The sequence below is a fragment of the Ctenocephalides felis genome, unplaced genomic scaffold, assembly GCF_003426905.1.
Source record: "Ctenocephalides felis isolate EL2017-DRISC unplaced genomic scaffold, ASM342690v1 CF-g0.4_SCAFFOLD_01604, whole genome shotgun sequence".
Lineage (NCBI taxonomy): Eukaryota > Metazoa > Arthropoda > Insecta > Siphonaptera > Pulicidae > Ctenocephalides > Ctenocephalides felis.
Genome location: NW_020537758.1, coordinates 8,992,415 through 9,010,523, shown reverse-complemented (window position 1 = coordinate 9,010,523; position 18,109 = coordinate 8,992,415). Strand labels below are relative to the sequence as shown.

Genomic DNA, 18,109 nt, shown 5'->3' with positions numbered 1-18,109 from the left:
AAAATTATTAAAGATCTGAATAAAAGACCACATTACAAAATTCATAATAAATAACCAATTGACTTTTATAAATGCTTTATATCCTATTTAGTACTACGTCCGATTTTCCTTGCTAATATTTTAATATGTTCTATGATGCTGTATTTAGGAATGGTTTCATTAGTCACAAACTACTGAGAACTTGTTATAAGTCCTAAAATTTTTTTTTAAAAATTTTCCAGAAATATATGATTTTGACTTTGTTAACTTTCCGAAGGAGAAGTTTATGCTTTCATAAAAAAATCCGATTCGCTAATTTTATGTTTTTTCGGCGTTTCAAGCCATTCTGAATCGAATGAGACCAAATTTGGAAAAAGTATGTGTGTGTGTGTGTGTGTGTGTGTGAACAGATTTTTTGCCGTAAATCGACGTTTTCTCGAAAACGACTGGACCGATTTCAAAAATTTAAAAGCCATTCGAAGTATCTCGATGAGGACTATTATTAGTCAGTTTTGTGCGACGATCGACCAAGCCGTTTCTTTATAAATCGCAGAAAAGTGAAAATTTTTTTGTCTACGTTTTAGCTCGCAATTCTGATTCGATTATGAAAATTCAAAAACCGTTCGAAAGATATTGAGTGGGAATCGTGCTGATTAGTTTTGGTAGAGATCGGCCGGGCCGTTTTCTTGTAATAAAGTTAAAAAAAATAAAATCGACGATTTTTATGATTATTTTTTATAGTAGATACCGTAGTCTTCTAGATCATACTAAAATCGTTTATTTTTTAAAATTATCAAAGTTTGCACAAATTAGTATGGTCTTTTTGGCATTTGTCAAAATTAAAACTTTCATCGACATTTGCTTAAACGCGTTGAACCGATTTCAAAAATTTAAGAGTCAATCGATGTATTTTGATATGGATTATCTATTCTCAGTTTTGTGCAACGATCGGCTGAACCGTTTCTTAGTAATTAAGAAAAAAGTGGAAAATTCTTATCTACGTTTTAGCCAAAAATTCCGACTCCATTTTGAAAATTCAAAAGATATTCGAAAAATATTATTCAGGAGTCGTACTGATAAGTTATGGACAAAGATTGGTCGAGCCGTTTCTTCCTGATCAACTGTTGAAATTTTTTTTTTGATGAAACTTTTTTTTGATGATAGATATTATGATCCTAAAAAACATACTGAAATAAAAATTCATGAAAGTTTCAAAAACAATGATGAATATAACAAAATGTGTCAAAAGTCGCTTTTGTGATGTGATGAGTCACAATTTGAATATCACAAATTCAAAAGCCATTTTTTGGAATCAGCGAAAAAACAAGTCCACAAAACTCTTCTAGTTGTTTAAAAAATGTTGTCATTAATTTAAAGCATTGAATATTATCAGGGGCTATATACATGGCATGTGTAATTGTGCAATTGAAAATTTTATATAAATATATGAATCTCAATTTCGGTTGATCAAGTCAATTATTACACATTTCCTAAAGTTCATGCATTTTGTCTTATTTTTAGGACAAAATGCTATGCACCACTAGTTCATATTTTGCATCAGCTTTTTATCGATGTGAAATGCTTTGATTTTTTTACGGTGTGAACTTTTTATTTGTCTTTTTATATTTTCGCATTAGGCTCTGTATAGTGATACACATAGACACTGGCACACTTTGTAGCCGCGTTTTTCATCTTTTCTTCTGGATCAAACTTTAGATATAACATAATATATATATATATATAATATAATATATATATATATATATATACAATATAGAGATGTACCTATACCTATAGGTGGGAGGTACCCATGTACGTGCTGTTATTACGAGAACGTGTTTACATGAGAGCAAAACGCGGTAACTCTGTTGAGTGGAGCATTTCACATTTCACATTTCGCATTTCGCGTTTTCGAGCATAATTCTACGATACTTTTCCTTCAAAAAATAAAAGAGAAACAAGCAAAATATAACAGATACACATACCGCATTTTAAAGATAATGGATCGATATTTTAACCTATGCCATTTTGAATTCAAAAAATCTATTTTCTATTACTGTGTATTATTTTTATAATTCATATCGTATTTAAAGTTTCGCACTTAAATCTATTTTATTTTCCATTCATGACTCTTTTCCGATCGTTCCGCCCTTATTTATTTATAGCGTACCCTACAGTCCTTAAAATCTAAAACATCCCTCGGGAATCTGAATAAAATTCGATTCGCTTGTTAAGCCCCAACTATATTATATATAAAATAAAATAGGGTTTGTAGTAGAAGATATACCATTAACGATGGCATTGTGAAGAATCCTTTTCCAGTGAAGGGTGTATACTGTACCACATCATAGGGCGGATTGTTTTACCCTTTAGGAATAATTTTATTTAGAAATTTGTATTATAGATATCTATTAAATTTCAAATAATTTTGAAGGATATTAGTCCTCTTGTGTGGCTGATATTCGCAAACTCTGGTGTTTTACATCATTCATACACGTCGAGTGTTGGGTTTAATAATGTTCTCGTTTCATTCTGAATATGAGCTTCATACAATTGTAGAAATGTCGTCAAAATTTCAGTTTAATCGCTAAAAGCAGACATTTCCGTGCGCCATCAGTATTCGCTTACAACGCGGAAATACGAACTCAGATCTCAAAATATGAATATGTATATATATATATATATATATATATATGTATATTATAATAAATATATAATAGTGTAGGGCGGGGCACAAAAGTCCAATTTATATACTATATAATCGCATAAAATTGCAAGGATATTGAAATTTACAACTCTATGGTGAAACCAAACTGATAATTGTGGACACTTCTTTTAGTTTTTTGCGAATATCTTGAAAGTTTGTTTTGAACACTTGTTAAATATAATTTATTTCTCTAATATATATAAAATTCTCCATAAAACTGCATCAAAAAATATATACAACATTATAGTAAAATTTTTCATAAAATTAGTAAAAACTCGATGGTCAAACCAAAATTAATCGGCTTGATAATCGTGGACACTTTGATAGTTTTTGCAAACATAAATAATAATAAGAACTAGTGGGGTGTATGGCATCGTGCCTTAAGGCAAATTGCTGGAACTTCCCGTACCGTAACGAAATGTTCGAGGAGTACTGAATGTTTTCAAATAGATTATTATAAATATTGTAACATTGTCTAATATTTCTAAGAATTATATAAACTGAATTGCAAAGTTAAAATTATTTGTTAAAGTTATATTAGAACTTTAGTCAGAATTAAAATAAAATCTGAATTATTTTCGATATACAAAAAAAAAAATTTAAAAAAAAAAAAAAAATTGGAACAAAAATTTTTTTTTCCTATATCAATTATTTGTTAAGACAAGCAGAAACTTCTTTGAATCATTCAAATCGGACGCTTAGTTCTCTCAAAAACTGCCATTTTTTACATATTTAGCTCCGTATCTTCAAAATGGCTGGGCCTGCCTTTGCAAAAAACTAATAAACACTTCTCACAATCATTACTAATTGAATGTTTTTTAGATCATTCAAATCGGATACGCCGTTCTCTCAAAAAGTCGATTTCTATTTTCTGCACTTTTTGCTCCGTATCTCCGAAACGGCTGGACCTGCCTTTCCAAAAACTAATCAGCTCTTTCCCTATCAATAGGAATCGAATGTTTTTTGAATCATTCAAATCGGTTGATCCGTGTGCCCGAAAACGTGACTGGAAATTTGTATCCATACATACACACACCAACATCCATTTTTTCTGAGGTATGCCAAAACGTTCAGAAACCTTCAAAACGTCGAGAAATGTAAAATTTTCAATTTCGATTTTTGGCCATTACAATAACTTACCCTACGGGAAGTTAATAATATAGACTTAAAAATTATATTGAGATCTCGTAAACTAAACAACAGTGCTCAAAACCTCAAAAATTTGTTCAAACTATATTAAATATATTACATATCTAAAAATTACTAAATCTTCTTCCAAATCTGCGTCAAAAAAAATATATGCTCACGACTAAAAACTAATATAGAAAAAAATACTTTTGTTATGGATTTTCAATGATGCCGTTTGATCCCGAGAACCGCCGTAAGAATCTAGATAATGACTGACCTTTTTTCGGTGGTGGACCTTTACTCTACGCTAGTATTATAAGTTATAAATATGACTTCTTTCTACTATTTTTTCTTATTTTTTCCAGGATTCTGAGCATGAGCTAGCGTTTTCTCCTCCATGCAATGCCGGCGCATTCAACCGGCTCAAGCAGCCGGAGCACATGGCTGCTACAAATCTCCTTACTCCTAGCCTTAATAATAACAACGACATTAGAATAAGTCGACCACCTCAAGAAGCCATACGCTTTTCCCATCCAATATATAATGTCAGCGTTCCCGAAAACAGTCCCGGAAAAACCTTCCTCATTCAGCCGGCGAACGAAGACAGAGCCGGGTTGCGTTTATCCGGCATCTGGCAACAGGCCGATGTTAAGTATAAGATATCAGCAGGGGACAAGGATAAGTTTTTTAAGGCTGAAGAAGAACTGTTGGTGATTTTAGTTTTTAATTTTAAGGACACGTACTGGTAACACGGCTGTGCTGAATCGTGAACGCAAGGACAGGTATTTACTAGAAATCCATGCCACGGTTATTTTGAGACAAAATGGTAAAAGTAAAATTGTCAGCGAAGCTGATACTAATGTATCCGTCACAATTTTAGATACAAATGATTTAAACCCTTTGTTTTACCCCAACGATCAGTATTCAGTGACAATAAACGAGGACACGCCTATACACTCAGATATTTTACGCGTCGACGCCGAAGATGCTGATCTTGGAATCAACGGTGAAATTTACTACTCGTTTGTAGAACAAACTGACCATTTGCTGTACACGCCACATCAGGAGTAGTAACTTTAACCAGCCTTTATCCTTCACCGAAAAATCCCTGCACGAGCTTCAAATCTTTAGCAACCGATCGTGGAGGTGCCAAAAACAAAGGCACGGGTCACAGTAGTAAGGCTAAAGTACGCATCAAAGTCCGCCAAGTCAATTTATTTGCACCAGATATTTATGTACAAACCTTTGCCAGACATTCTAGAAAACTCCGACTTTTTGGTGTACGCAATCGTGCGTGTCGTTGACAAAGATTCCGGTGTCCATGGCCAAGTCAAAAGTTAGATATCGTCGACGGTGACCCGGATGGTCCATTTTAGAGTCCGAAGAACCGATACACCTGGTGAATTCAACATCGAAGTGCACAAGAAATTGGATAGAGAAGCCACTCCACAAGGTTATAATTTAACTTACGAGCTGTTGATCGTGGTACGCCCACTCGAGAAAGTTACAAAGCTGTTCCGGTGCACTTGTTGGACGCAAACGATAACGCACCTGTATTTGCAAGAGAGTTGTACGAAATATCTGTACCTGAAACATCACCCATAAACTCTCCAGTTATACGTCTAAAAGTCACTGACAAAGACGAAGGCAAAAACGCGCAAGTTTTCCTGGAAATTGTTGGCGGAAACGAAGGCGGCGAGTTCTGGATCAACCCTAACTCCGGCATGTTGTATACAAGTGTAATGCTTGATGCTGAATCTAAAGCGTTTTATACATTAACAGTATCTGCTATAGACCAAGGTAATACAGGTACACGTAAACAATCTTCAGCAAAAGTCAAAATCAACGTACAAGACGCCAACGATAACGATCCTGAGTTTGACCAAACAGAAATCACAGTCTTTGCTGATGAAAACGAACCTGGTGGCACTTTTATTACCAAAGTTACCGCCAAAGATCGTGACAGTGGTGAAAACGCTTACATATCCTACAGTATAGCAAATATCGAAGACGTACCTTTCGAGATAGAACATTTTAGTGGTGCAGTACGTACAACAAGATTACTGGATTACGAATCCATGAGACGTGAATACGCGCTTTTGATTCGTGCATCGGATTGGGGTTTGCCTTACAGACGCCAAACTGAATTACGACTAAATATCAAGTTGCGAGATGTAAATGATAATAGACCACAATTTGAACGCGTTGATTGCGAAGTAAGATTATCAAGATTTGCACCCATTGGCACAGAAGTGATAACTTTGTCTGCAATTGACTTGGACGCTGGTAATATAATTTATTATCGTGTGGTTTCAGGGAGCGAGGACGATTGCTTTGCTTTGGACACATCATCAGGAGTTTTGACTGTTGATTGTGATTTGAGTGATGTACGGTCTGATGAACGGTTTGTTAACGCTACAGCAACTGATGGTAAACATTTTTCTGATGTAGTCACTGTGCATATAAAATTAACCAACACTTTGGACAAATCAGGTGTATCTAATTGTCGTGAAACTGGTGTAGCAAGACGATTGACTGAAGCTTTGGCTTCTGCTGAAAGAAATAACTTACCTCTGCCTTCGCCGGAGCCAAGACACGCCAGACACCGAGACAACCTACACGCTCCTGAATTTATAGATTTTCCTAACGAAGTACGTGTAAACGAATCAGCACCTTTAGGCACAGTTTTACTAACTTTACGTGCAAGAGACCGCGATATGTCCTACAACGGTCGTATGATTTTCGGTATCTCCGGTGGTGATAGTGATTCAGTGTTTCGTTTAGATCCAGAAACTGGTGAACTGCAAATTATAGGTTATTTAGACCGCGAACACGAGTACGAGTACTATCTAAATGTCACCGCGTACGATTTGGGTAAACCCCAAAAATCGCAATCGCGTATAATTCCTGTAACAGTTCTTGATGTCAACGACAATGCTCCTAAATTCGAGAAGGCATTCGCCAGTTTTCGGGTTACTGAAAACGCGTTGAATGGCACTGTGATTTTTCGGCCGAATGCCACCGATGCAGATTATGGTGCCAATGCCAAAGTACGTTACTCGTTGGTAACTGATACCAAAGACTTTGCAGTAAATCCTGATAACGGATTTTTGTACGTCAGTAACTTCTTGGATAGGGAAAGTCAGGAGTTGTATGAACTGCGTTTAAGGGCTACAGATGGTGGTGGTTTGTATGCTGATGCCTTGGTAAGAGTCACTATAGACGATGTAAATGATAATGCTCCTAAATTTGCTTTGGAAACTGTGACAGTCCGTATACGCGAAGACGTACCCTTAGGCTCTCTTGTAGCCATGGTCGACGCTTTTGATCCTGACCTAGGCGCCGGCGGCGTTATAAAATACTCTTTACTCCCCGATGAAGCCGAAGGCGAACCTTGTTTCCGAGTTGACAAAAATCAGGAGCCATCAGAGTCTCCAAACCTTTAGATTTCGAAGAACGCCAACTTCATACCCTGACCATCGAAGCCAGAGACTCCGGTTCGCCAGCTTTGACCTCCAAAGCTGTTTTGATAGTGGAAATTGTGGATGTCGATGAAAATAGTTTTGCGCCAGTGTTTTCTGATTTTGTGTTGAGTGGTTCAGTGAGTGAAAATTTACCAGCCGGCTCTAAAGTTATGAGAGCTTTGGCCACGGACGACGACCCGCCGGGGCCTTGTTCTAGGATTACTTACACCATCACGGGAGGCACGGGATTGGGATACTTTGCAATCGATGATAAAGGTAAGATATTTGCACAGATTTATTTATATGTTATATGCAAAAAGAGCCTTCACCATTATCTCGATAAATTGTGAGACGATGGCTTGACCATATCTTGAAAATGCTGTACCTTTCTTTAGTGTTTTGCAAATATCTCGAGCGTTTGTTTAAACACTTATCTAATGTTTTACATTTCTGAAAATTACATACAATTCTCTACAGAACTGCATCAAAAAATATATACAACATTATAGTAAAATTTTGCATAAAATTGCATCGAATTTACCATTAATAACTCGATGGTTAAACCGAACTTAGTATGAATCATAATCGTGGCCACTTCTAGTTTTTTGCAAATATCTCGAAAATTTGTTTCTACACTTGTAAAATGTTTTACATTTCTGAAAATTATATAAAATTCTCTATACATCTGCATTAAAAATATGTACATTACTATAGTAAAATTTTCCATAAAATTGCAACGAATTTACAATTAATATCTCGATGGTCAAACCGAACTTAATATGCATTATAATCGTGGACACTTTTTTGCGAATATATCTAATATTTGTTTCAACACTTATTAAATATTTTACATTTCTAGAAATTATATAAAATTTTCTATTGAAATAAAAAAATATATACAATATTATAGTAAAATTTTGCATAAAATTGCAACGAATTTACAATTAATATCTCGATGGTTAAACCGAACCTAATAGGCCTCATAATCGTGGACGCTTACAGTTTTGTGCAAATATCTAGAAAATTTGTTCTAACACTTATATAACATTTTACATTTTTAAGAATTATATAAAATTGTCTATATAACTGCATCAAAACCAATATACAATATAATAGTAAAATTATGCATAATATTGCAACGAATGTACAATTAATAACTCGATGGTTAAACCAATCTTATTGTTAGTAAATGAAGAGACTTTTATAGTTTTTTGCAAAATTCTCGAAAATTTGTTTGCATACTTATAAAACATTATATATTTCTGAAAACCAAATGGAATTTTCTATAAAAATTGAATAAAAAATTATACATTATAGATAAAGTTAGCGTAAAATTAATTAAATAATTATTCGTAACGAAATTCAGTTGCCTTGCGATCCGGGTTACCTCCTGGTTACGCCTAAGAAGGTTTTATTTACTTAAATATATTTTTTACATAATTATTTATTAAAAATTATTTATTTCCTTAAATAGATTTCTTATTTCTTAATTCCCATCTTGTCAATCAGATATTATTTAATCTCAGTCGTTGAATATTCATTATTCCGACACAGAAGTCGTAAAGTTCGTCGCCGAATTTTATTGTGTAAAAAATTTATTCCCTTTCACGGAAAAAATACAACTCGAGAAGCTCTTTACAATAATCCATCATGAATATTCAAATAATCATTTGGATGTCGCCGTGAAATATACAAATGACTTTTGATAGCAATGTGTGACGATGTCGGAAAAAAAATCAAATTGAAGTGAATAATTTATCACGATGTGATGAAATAGGGTATGACGGGGTAAAAAGACATAATTTGACTTTTGGTAATTATACTGTGAAAACTAAACCGATTGCAACACAACAAATACCACATATCCAGCAAACAAGTATCGTGTTAGAAATTTTTAATTCGTTGCAATTTTATTATTTCAAAATTACACATATATTCCTATATGAATTTCACATCTCATCATCAATAATCGATTCATTCGATTCGTCCGATTCTGCGATTTGAAAATCGCTTCCAATCAATTTCTAAAACCATCAAATTACTGATAATTAATTATAGTCACGCTTTCCTTTCTAAAGACTTCTTTTTAATTGATTTTTAATCATGTATGTTGGAAAGCTGCAATAAATTTCAATTCATTTAATGCATGTCAGAATTAACACTAATTGGTAGTAAGATAGATGGAAGATATTAATCGAAAAATTTAAAAATTAAAAAAATTATAACATTTGTAGAATATTTATATAGGTTCAGATAGAGGCGTACAAATAATCCTTTATCCCTGGCATTAATTTCCCATCAATTTTCTTAGCAATTTTCGCCAAATCTTTTTGTCTATTGTTCTACGAGCGCGTAAGAATATTTTACAGCCTCTCATAAATTTCAAAGTGGCTATAAAAATACTATAAACATCAGCTTTTATTTTATTCTTCAACTTTTCTCTATTTTTCTCTATTTGAGTGAGTAATCGCCTTTTTATTGTGTGCTGGCCATAAAAATATGCGAAAAATTTAATAGCTGTTTTAAAATGTTAACAAATCATGTGGAAAATAACGATTTTATAGTTAAACTAATAAAATAGCATATATATATATATATAAATTTAATACAATCAACTACAGCTCAAAATAAATTTTTCATTTACTTCTATTTTCTCAAAAATTAAACTTTCATACAAAATAGTTTTATTAAACGTCTCTTCTATTTACCAAGAAAATAGCAAACTTTGAAAATTCATTACTAGAAAGTTTATTAATTAAATTTGTTGTCTGCTATTCAAAACAGATCTTTATTAATCTTATTACTGTACTTAATGTTATTATTTGCATAAAACTTTATTATAGGTATTTATATATTTTACAACTTCCAATAGATAGATTTTTGCATTTTTGCAAAAAATGGATTAAATTAGATTAGCACTTAAACAAAAAAATGGATTAAATTAGATTAACATTATTAGATTAACACTTGAACAACATTTAACATTTTTAAAAATGATATAAAATCATATACAAAACTGTATAAAAAATATATGCATCATTATAGTAAAATTATGCATAATATTAATTACAATTAATAACTCTATGGTCCAACCCACCTTAAGAGGTCTGATAATTGTGGACACTTTTATACTTTTATTTTACATTCCTAAAAACTACATAAAGTTTTATACGACAATGCATAAAAAAATAAATACCACGTAATAGTAAAATTTTCCGTAAACTTGCAACAAATTCACAATTGATAACTCGATGGTCAAACCAAATTTGTGGGTTATTGAGAGATTTCTCCTATTTTTATTATGTGTATGTATATATATTTATAATATAATATATATATATATATATATATATATTACATATAAATGTGAATAAAAGCAGAATATCAATATTGATTCAATCTAGAAACAATAACATTAGTTTTCCGCAGAGAAAACATAGATTTTCAACAATGGAGAACTCGATGCGAAAAATTTCCTCAAACCCAGATGGAAATCTGAATAGAAAATATTAAAGGTTTTCATTTAAATTCAGACAGGGCTGAGTAGAGGGAATAGAAAAAAATATAAGAAAAAATATAAAACAGTAACATTAACCATTTAATTAAAAATTTGCTCTCGCATAAGTTAACACCAGAGAAATACAAAAGTTCAAACAACCCCGTATTAAGCTAGATTACCATCATCAATTTGCTAAAAGCAAAATTCTACTAAAGACCTATGCAATTAATAAATTCCATCATTTATAATAAATTGCACTTTCCATGTGCTAAATTAGCACATTATAGCCTCTCATTTACAATACAGTAGGTATTATAGTGCAAATAATCCGCAAAGTTGCAGTATTTGAAATATGCGTATAAGTTGTTAATCTGTATTTACAAACGTTAAATGCACTTCTCATATTATATAATATTCCGTGTATTATACAAATAACAAAGGATTATTATCATAACGTAAGCCCAAATGCCAAAATTATGTTTGTTGGGCCAATAATCAACAATATATTTGGATAATGGTAATAATTGATCATGGAGAATAGAGATTCTAAAAATGGTATTAACATTTATGAAACGATATTATTTTTAATAAATATATAAATAATTATGCAATTAATTACACATTATTTTAATATTTTAACTTAGTTATTTGTATTAAAAAAATTAAATTAAAATTGAGCATATTTCGTGGAATGTTGTAATTCAAATACGTAAATTTTGAGTCATACCTACAAATTATTATATGTTAATTTATGAGGTAACTAAAAAGTCATAAATAATTTTATAGATATTAACATTTATAATTAACAAATCTAAATTAAAATACATACTTAATACATATATATTTAAAAACACAATTAATTAATAAGACTTCCCAAAAACTAGTCGATTGACTTTCAAAGTCATTAGTTTAGAACAAGTTATAAAAATGAAATAATTATTTATATATGTAAAATATATATATATATATATATATATATATATATATATATACATATTTGAATAAATCTTGTACCAAAGAAGGTTTTTGTGTACGTGAGTACATGTAACATGTAACATGTACGTGTCAACATGGATTTAAAAGAATTTCTTAGGCGTAAAAAAAATGCGTACGACATGCCTAAGTCAGACTACATGTGTAACAAATAATCTGAGAGCTTGTACAAACCTAAACAAATGTAAAAGATAATTTTAGAAACAAATCAAAAGTTATTTTTACTTGGAAAACTGATATCACTACCTCCTGATACCAGAACGAGTGAGTCTTTATAGTTCTTGTTTAAAATAAATCACGTTCGTTATCTTGACGATTATTAACGTATTCAATTACAAAGATAATATGAAATGACGCATATATAATTCACAAACACATTGTGTCCCAAATGTTAAATTATCGAGTGCATTTGATCTTTCTGGTGACCCTAAATTGTCCTCAATGCAACATTGATAAAAACTATATGAAGACAAAGGCGAAGGCGAATCGAATTTAAACACGAGGAAAATTTATGAATGGATAATTTAGTTATGTAATATAGTAATCGATTATTAGGTTCAGATTTGTTCAGGCCAAAAGTTGAAAAATTGCTGGGAGTAAGTCGTATTTTGCCCCAAGAGAGGTTGATACATTTTGTTCATGGATTTTTGATGTGGTGCTCAGCAAAAAAATTTATATCAAATAATTTTGTATGAAGATTAATGAAACTGGATATGTGATACTACAGAGAATGTAATAAGCTTTTTAACAGTGTATACTTTTATATATGTGTTGTAGTAAATTACTAAAATATTAGGTTGTCAAATATCTCCCTTCCGCTTTTTTGCTCTTGGTTTATAATACAAAAAGGCGGAAGGGAGATATTTGACAACCTTATATTTAGTCAACACTAAAAAAATGTCCGAAATTACCATTATCGTATGGAACATGCATGAAAGCTTAATATCATACACATTTTCTTAACAAAATCGATCCTTGATTTTCAAACAAATTTCATTAGATGAGAATAATTTTTTATAGTGTGTACTATACATAGTACATAAGTGTATATCTGGTGTTCAGTCAGCCTCGTGTAGATTTTACATTTAGGTTGAATTGCCTGGATGCAAATTAGTGCCTGATATTCGCATAATTAAGTGCAGCGAATATGCAAATGTGTGCCTTTGTGAACAGAACGGAGGTTCTTGTTTATATAAAGATATGTCTGGATATAATACACCTGTGTGCATGTATTTAATTTTGGATAAATGCAAACGTCAGACGTACTGAAATTTAAACAATGAGATTCTGATGAAAAAATAGAGACTGGAGTAAAACATGTATAAATCCTTTCTGAATAGACACAATGGTATGATGATGTATTTTGTATTACTTAACTTTATTGTTTTTGTTCAGGCTAACTTTTAGTTAGTAAATATCAGAAAGACGCGTTTTTTAATGAAATTTTAATTCGAGAAAATTTTTGTTCCCCTCAAGAAAATTTTCAAGCAACCTCTTCTCCTCTGACGATTCCTATTTCAAGCATAGTAGTTTTTTCTCTTGTAAAATATTTTATATAAAATGTGAAAAAAAAACTTCTTTTCGAAAGGAAAGAGATCTTACTTACATACGAGAGAATATAAACTAATTTCAGTAGAAAAGTTGTAGATATAAGATTTACCCGCAGACGCAAAGGTTCAAAATGAATTTAGTGATAGGGATGAAAAATTGAAAGGATAATATCGATGTAATATACGAAATGGCGAAAAAAGAATTTATTATTAATTAAATTAATATGGGGTTTTATTAAACTAAGTATGAGGCATCGTAGGAAATTTAATAAGCTTTTCAAAGATATATACTTTTATATATGTGTAGTATTGAATTATACAGGTATTTAGTAAGAACTAAAAATGACCAAAATTGCAAATGTTGGTTTGAGCATTGATGCTCTGCAAAAAAAAATTAATAACAATTAATTTTGTATCAAGACTTAATTAATCAGATATGTGATATTGCAAAGAATTTAATTAGAATTTTAATATAATTTTAATATACTTTTATATATGTGCAATATAAAATCATGGAGACATTTAGCAAAAACCAAAAAATGACCAAAATTGCTCCACGAACTACACAAAAATTTATATAATTTTCAAGTGGGTTGTAGAAACCTACCCAGAAATATTTAAAAAATATGTGTAACTAGAAAAGTATGTAATTATTTAAAACACAAATTATGTCTTTAAAAAAATAATTAAGACAAAAAACTCTTATTTGGATATCTTTTCCCTCAAAATCGATAAATATTTTCCATTCCCCATTTTCCATCCCGATTTTCTGTTAAAATCAGCATTACAGAAATACTGATACATACATACATCGAAATATGAATAATGTATAAACTCGACATCGAAAAAGGCTTACGAGGAAAGTTCTTTCGAAAGAAATTCCCTCTCGCATTATTCATTATCAGTTGCTTCAAAAGTTTTGGGACTTTCGTCTAAAAAAAATAGAGAAAAATGTATAAAAAATAGTGGAAAAATAGAAAAATAAATATATGTTCCTTTTGTGATTCAACACTTCAAAATTCGGTGATTTTAGGTAGAAGTTATATTTAGCAAAAAGTAGAAACAACTTGTAGATTTTATTATTGATTGAACTTCTAACAAGCTCAAAAATGCCATTACTCTCATTTTTTAGTACACAGAGTATTTGATTTTTGAAAAATATTGATTCTTCACATCACTAAGAAGGTATATATACATATATATATATATATATATATATATATATACATATATATATATATATATATATATATATCCTTTTCCAGGTATCCTTCCCTAATTATCTTTCCTGTCCCTGAGATTCGAACAGCTGCAAAAGGATAATTTTCCTTTTCTAATTATGTCGACTGTATTTTAATTATGCCAAGTTATTAACAAGTTGATTAAATTTAGTTCACACAATCTTAGCAAAATAATATTATTAATATTTATTACTATTATTCTTGTTGGAATGTTAAATCGATTACGAACGTGTCAATTGCTAACTAATAGTGTTTTAATCTAGTTGTAAATTTATAACTTGTTATTGGCTTTGATTTTGACCGTAGTTGAAAGTGAAAGGAATAAAGTATAAAATTGTTATTAACATTTGATTATTTATTAACGAAAAAATTTGTTTAAATAAACTAAGTCGTAAAATTGTTATTGGAAATGTCGGGGCGCCATTGCGAATTGATTTGTAATAAACTGTTTTTTTTTTTAAAATAATTATATATAAATATTTGTGTAAAAATTTAAGAAAACATTGGTATTGTAAAGTGTAGTATATAGGTTTCAGTTTATAGAATATAAATTTTAGTTATACAGAAGTGACACAAAGCTGGACTTGATTTTTTAAAAAACGGTGTTCGTGAACTTTGTTTTTTTACCCTTGCAAATAGTTTTATTCAAAATTTTCATATGCAAGTATAGTTAATACATTTTACTAAATTTTAGTACATTTTACCTAGATTTTATTTCTGTAAATAAAGTGTCTAGAACTAAATTTTTGGGTTATACAATAAAAACTTAGAAAATGTCCTGAATTCTAGTCCATGTAGATTTCATTAAGACAATGAAGCTTTGCAACAAGTTTATTCAAATTTTTAATATACAAAACAATAGTATAATAGACAGGGATCTGAATTGTGTTTTTCTCTCAGTTTTATTCAAAATTTACTCTATAAATAATCCATACAAAAATAATTTTTAAAAAATTGTCCTTTCTAGTGATTGATTGCATCTGTCGCCCAGTATTCCTCCGACAAGTATGATTTCGTAGTGGTATTTTCGCACATGATGTCCTCGGAATAAATTTTATTTTTTATCTTATTTTCGTTGTATATTTTTCGTTATTTTCAGCAACTATGTACAAGCAATCGGAAAAACGCAATTCCAATGCGGTGCCGCGGAAAATCAAATCATACACGGACTGACACATTCGGTTAGTTGATCAGACAGACTTCGGAAAAAAATCAAATTCAACAATTCTGGATATGTAAATGATAAAAATTTTGATGCCAAATCATAGAGGAAAGTCACAAGTTTGTTGGTACATGATGATTGTTTTATATAAAAAAATATTTGTATAATTTGACGGTCTTTGAACTTGCGCATTAAAATAGGTACTTCGGTCTGAGTTTGTTGCTCTTTATTATATTAAAACTGTTCAAAATTATTAAACTTATTCAAAATTTTGATATACAAGTGTTTACTTTAAATTTTGTTAAACACTAGTAAATTTCAACTAGTTTTTATTTCTGAAACTAAAACAGGGTGTTTAGAAATAAATTTTTGGGTTATTTAATAAAAACTACGAAAATGATCTGAATTCTAGTCCAACTAGGTTTTATTAAGACAATGTGGCGTTACAACTAATTTTATTCAAAATTTTGATATACAAGTGTATATTTTAAATATTGTTAAACACTAGTAAATTTTATCTAGTTTTTATTCAAAACAGGGTGTCTAGAAATAAATGTTTGTGTTATATAATAAAAACTACAAAGGTGATCTAAATTCTAGTCTAATTTGCCTTAAAGTAAAATGCATATAAATATATTTTTTTTAATTTTTGCAAAACATTTGTAATTTTATTGCAAAAGTGATGAAGGTGAATACGCCCAAGTTTAGTTTAAATATTCCCACTATAATATTTTTACACTCCAATATCGAGATGGAGAAACTCTAAAAATTTATCTTTTAATATAAAACTTGAACATTTCACCTCGAATTTTATTATTAAAACTGTGTGTGCGGGCATAAAGTGTAAAACCTAATCCATTTGATTAGGAATTCCTCTTCCCATGTCACTAAAATTATTCCGGACTGTTATTTACGCTTACAGAGTATTTCTCTAACGTTTTGCAGATGTAATAAAATTCAAAAACAGAATTGCCGGTACGTTTTCTTTCCGAGGAAAACACGAGCTTTTAAATGAAATTCAGAAAGCGTCGCGCAATATGAAGATTATTGTAGAAAGGGATCGCCCTATCGCCCTCGGTTGTTGTTTGTTGGTAATAAAATTGTAAACAAGTTGGGATAAATAAAATAAATATTATTCATTAAACTTGCCATATTTTTTCTCGTAATCTGTCAATCATTTTGTCGTGTACTCATATTGATGTTTACGCAGAAATAACGGAAAAGATTTCCATATGCCTTAATGAACCGATTCATATTCTTTGAACATTTTTTTGACAAGACTACATATTTTCACTTACAATATGTAACCATGTGAATACAGAGTGTCCCAGAACTCAACATAAAAAAATAAAATAAAATATCCCATGCAGTTTGACTGTTATGAGCTTTCAAGTGCAACTTAGAGCTTTGTTAAAAGTGTAACAATTTTTTGATTTTTGTGATTTATTTTAATTTTTTTTTTTTTGACAAGATCGCAGAATTTTCAATTACAATATGTAATCATGTGTATACAGGGTGTCCCAGAACTCAACATAAGAAAATAAAATAAAAATATCCCATGCCGTTTGACTGTTATGAGCTTTCAAGTGCAACCAAGAGCTTTGTTAAAAGTGAAACAATTTTTTGATTTTTGTGGTTTATTTTTTTTTTGACAAGATCGCATATTTTTACTCACAACATGTAATCATGTGTACACAGAGTGTCCCAGAACTCAACAATAAAAATATTCCATCCAGTTCGACAGTTTAAGTACTACCTAGAGCTTTAGTGAGTGTAACAATTTTTTGATTTTTGTGGTAATTTTTTTTTTTGACAAGATCGCATATTTTCACTTAAAATATGTAATCATGTGTATATATACAGGGTGTCTCAGAACTCAACGTCAAGAAAAATACAATAAAAATATCCTATCCAGTTCGACAATTTAAGTACAACCTAGAGCTTTAGTAAAAGAATAACATTTTTTTTATTTTTGTGTTTTTTTGGCAAGGTTGCATATTTTTACTTACAATATGTAATCATGTGTATACATAGTGTCCCAGAATTAAACGCCAACAAAAAACCAGGTCAAAAAAATAAGAAAAAAAATTACCCTGTGTACTTGGAAATTCGTGAGCTTTTAAGTACAACCTAGAGCTTTTATCAAACTGTGGCTACTTTTCGGTTATTGTGGTTAATTTTTATCATTTGTAATAATTTAAACTTTAGATCCGTAATTGTAAATAACATTTCTAAGATCACATATGAAAATAATCTCAAAATTACTCCAAGTTTCCAAGAATTCACATATTTTGTTAAACTATAAATTTAAAATTTACAAAAATGATTCGACTTTGAGAGGCTTTTCTTTAAAAAAATGTACCAAAGTGTGCTGGAAAGTTTTATG

At 30.5% G+C, this 18,109-nt stretch overlaps 1 pseudogene; it reads left to right on the top strand.

Moving 5' to 3' along the window:
* The first annotated feature begins 4,082 nt into the window (after positions 1 to 4,082).
* Positions 4,083 to 18,109, top strand: part of LOC113373314 — a 518,232-nt pseudogene continuing 504,205 nt past the window's right edge.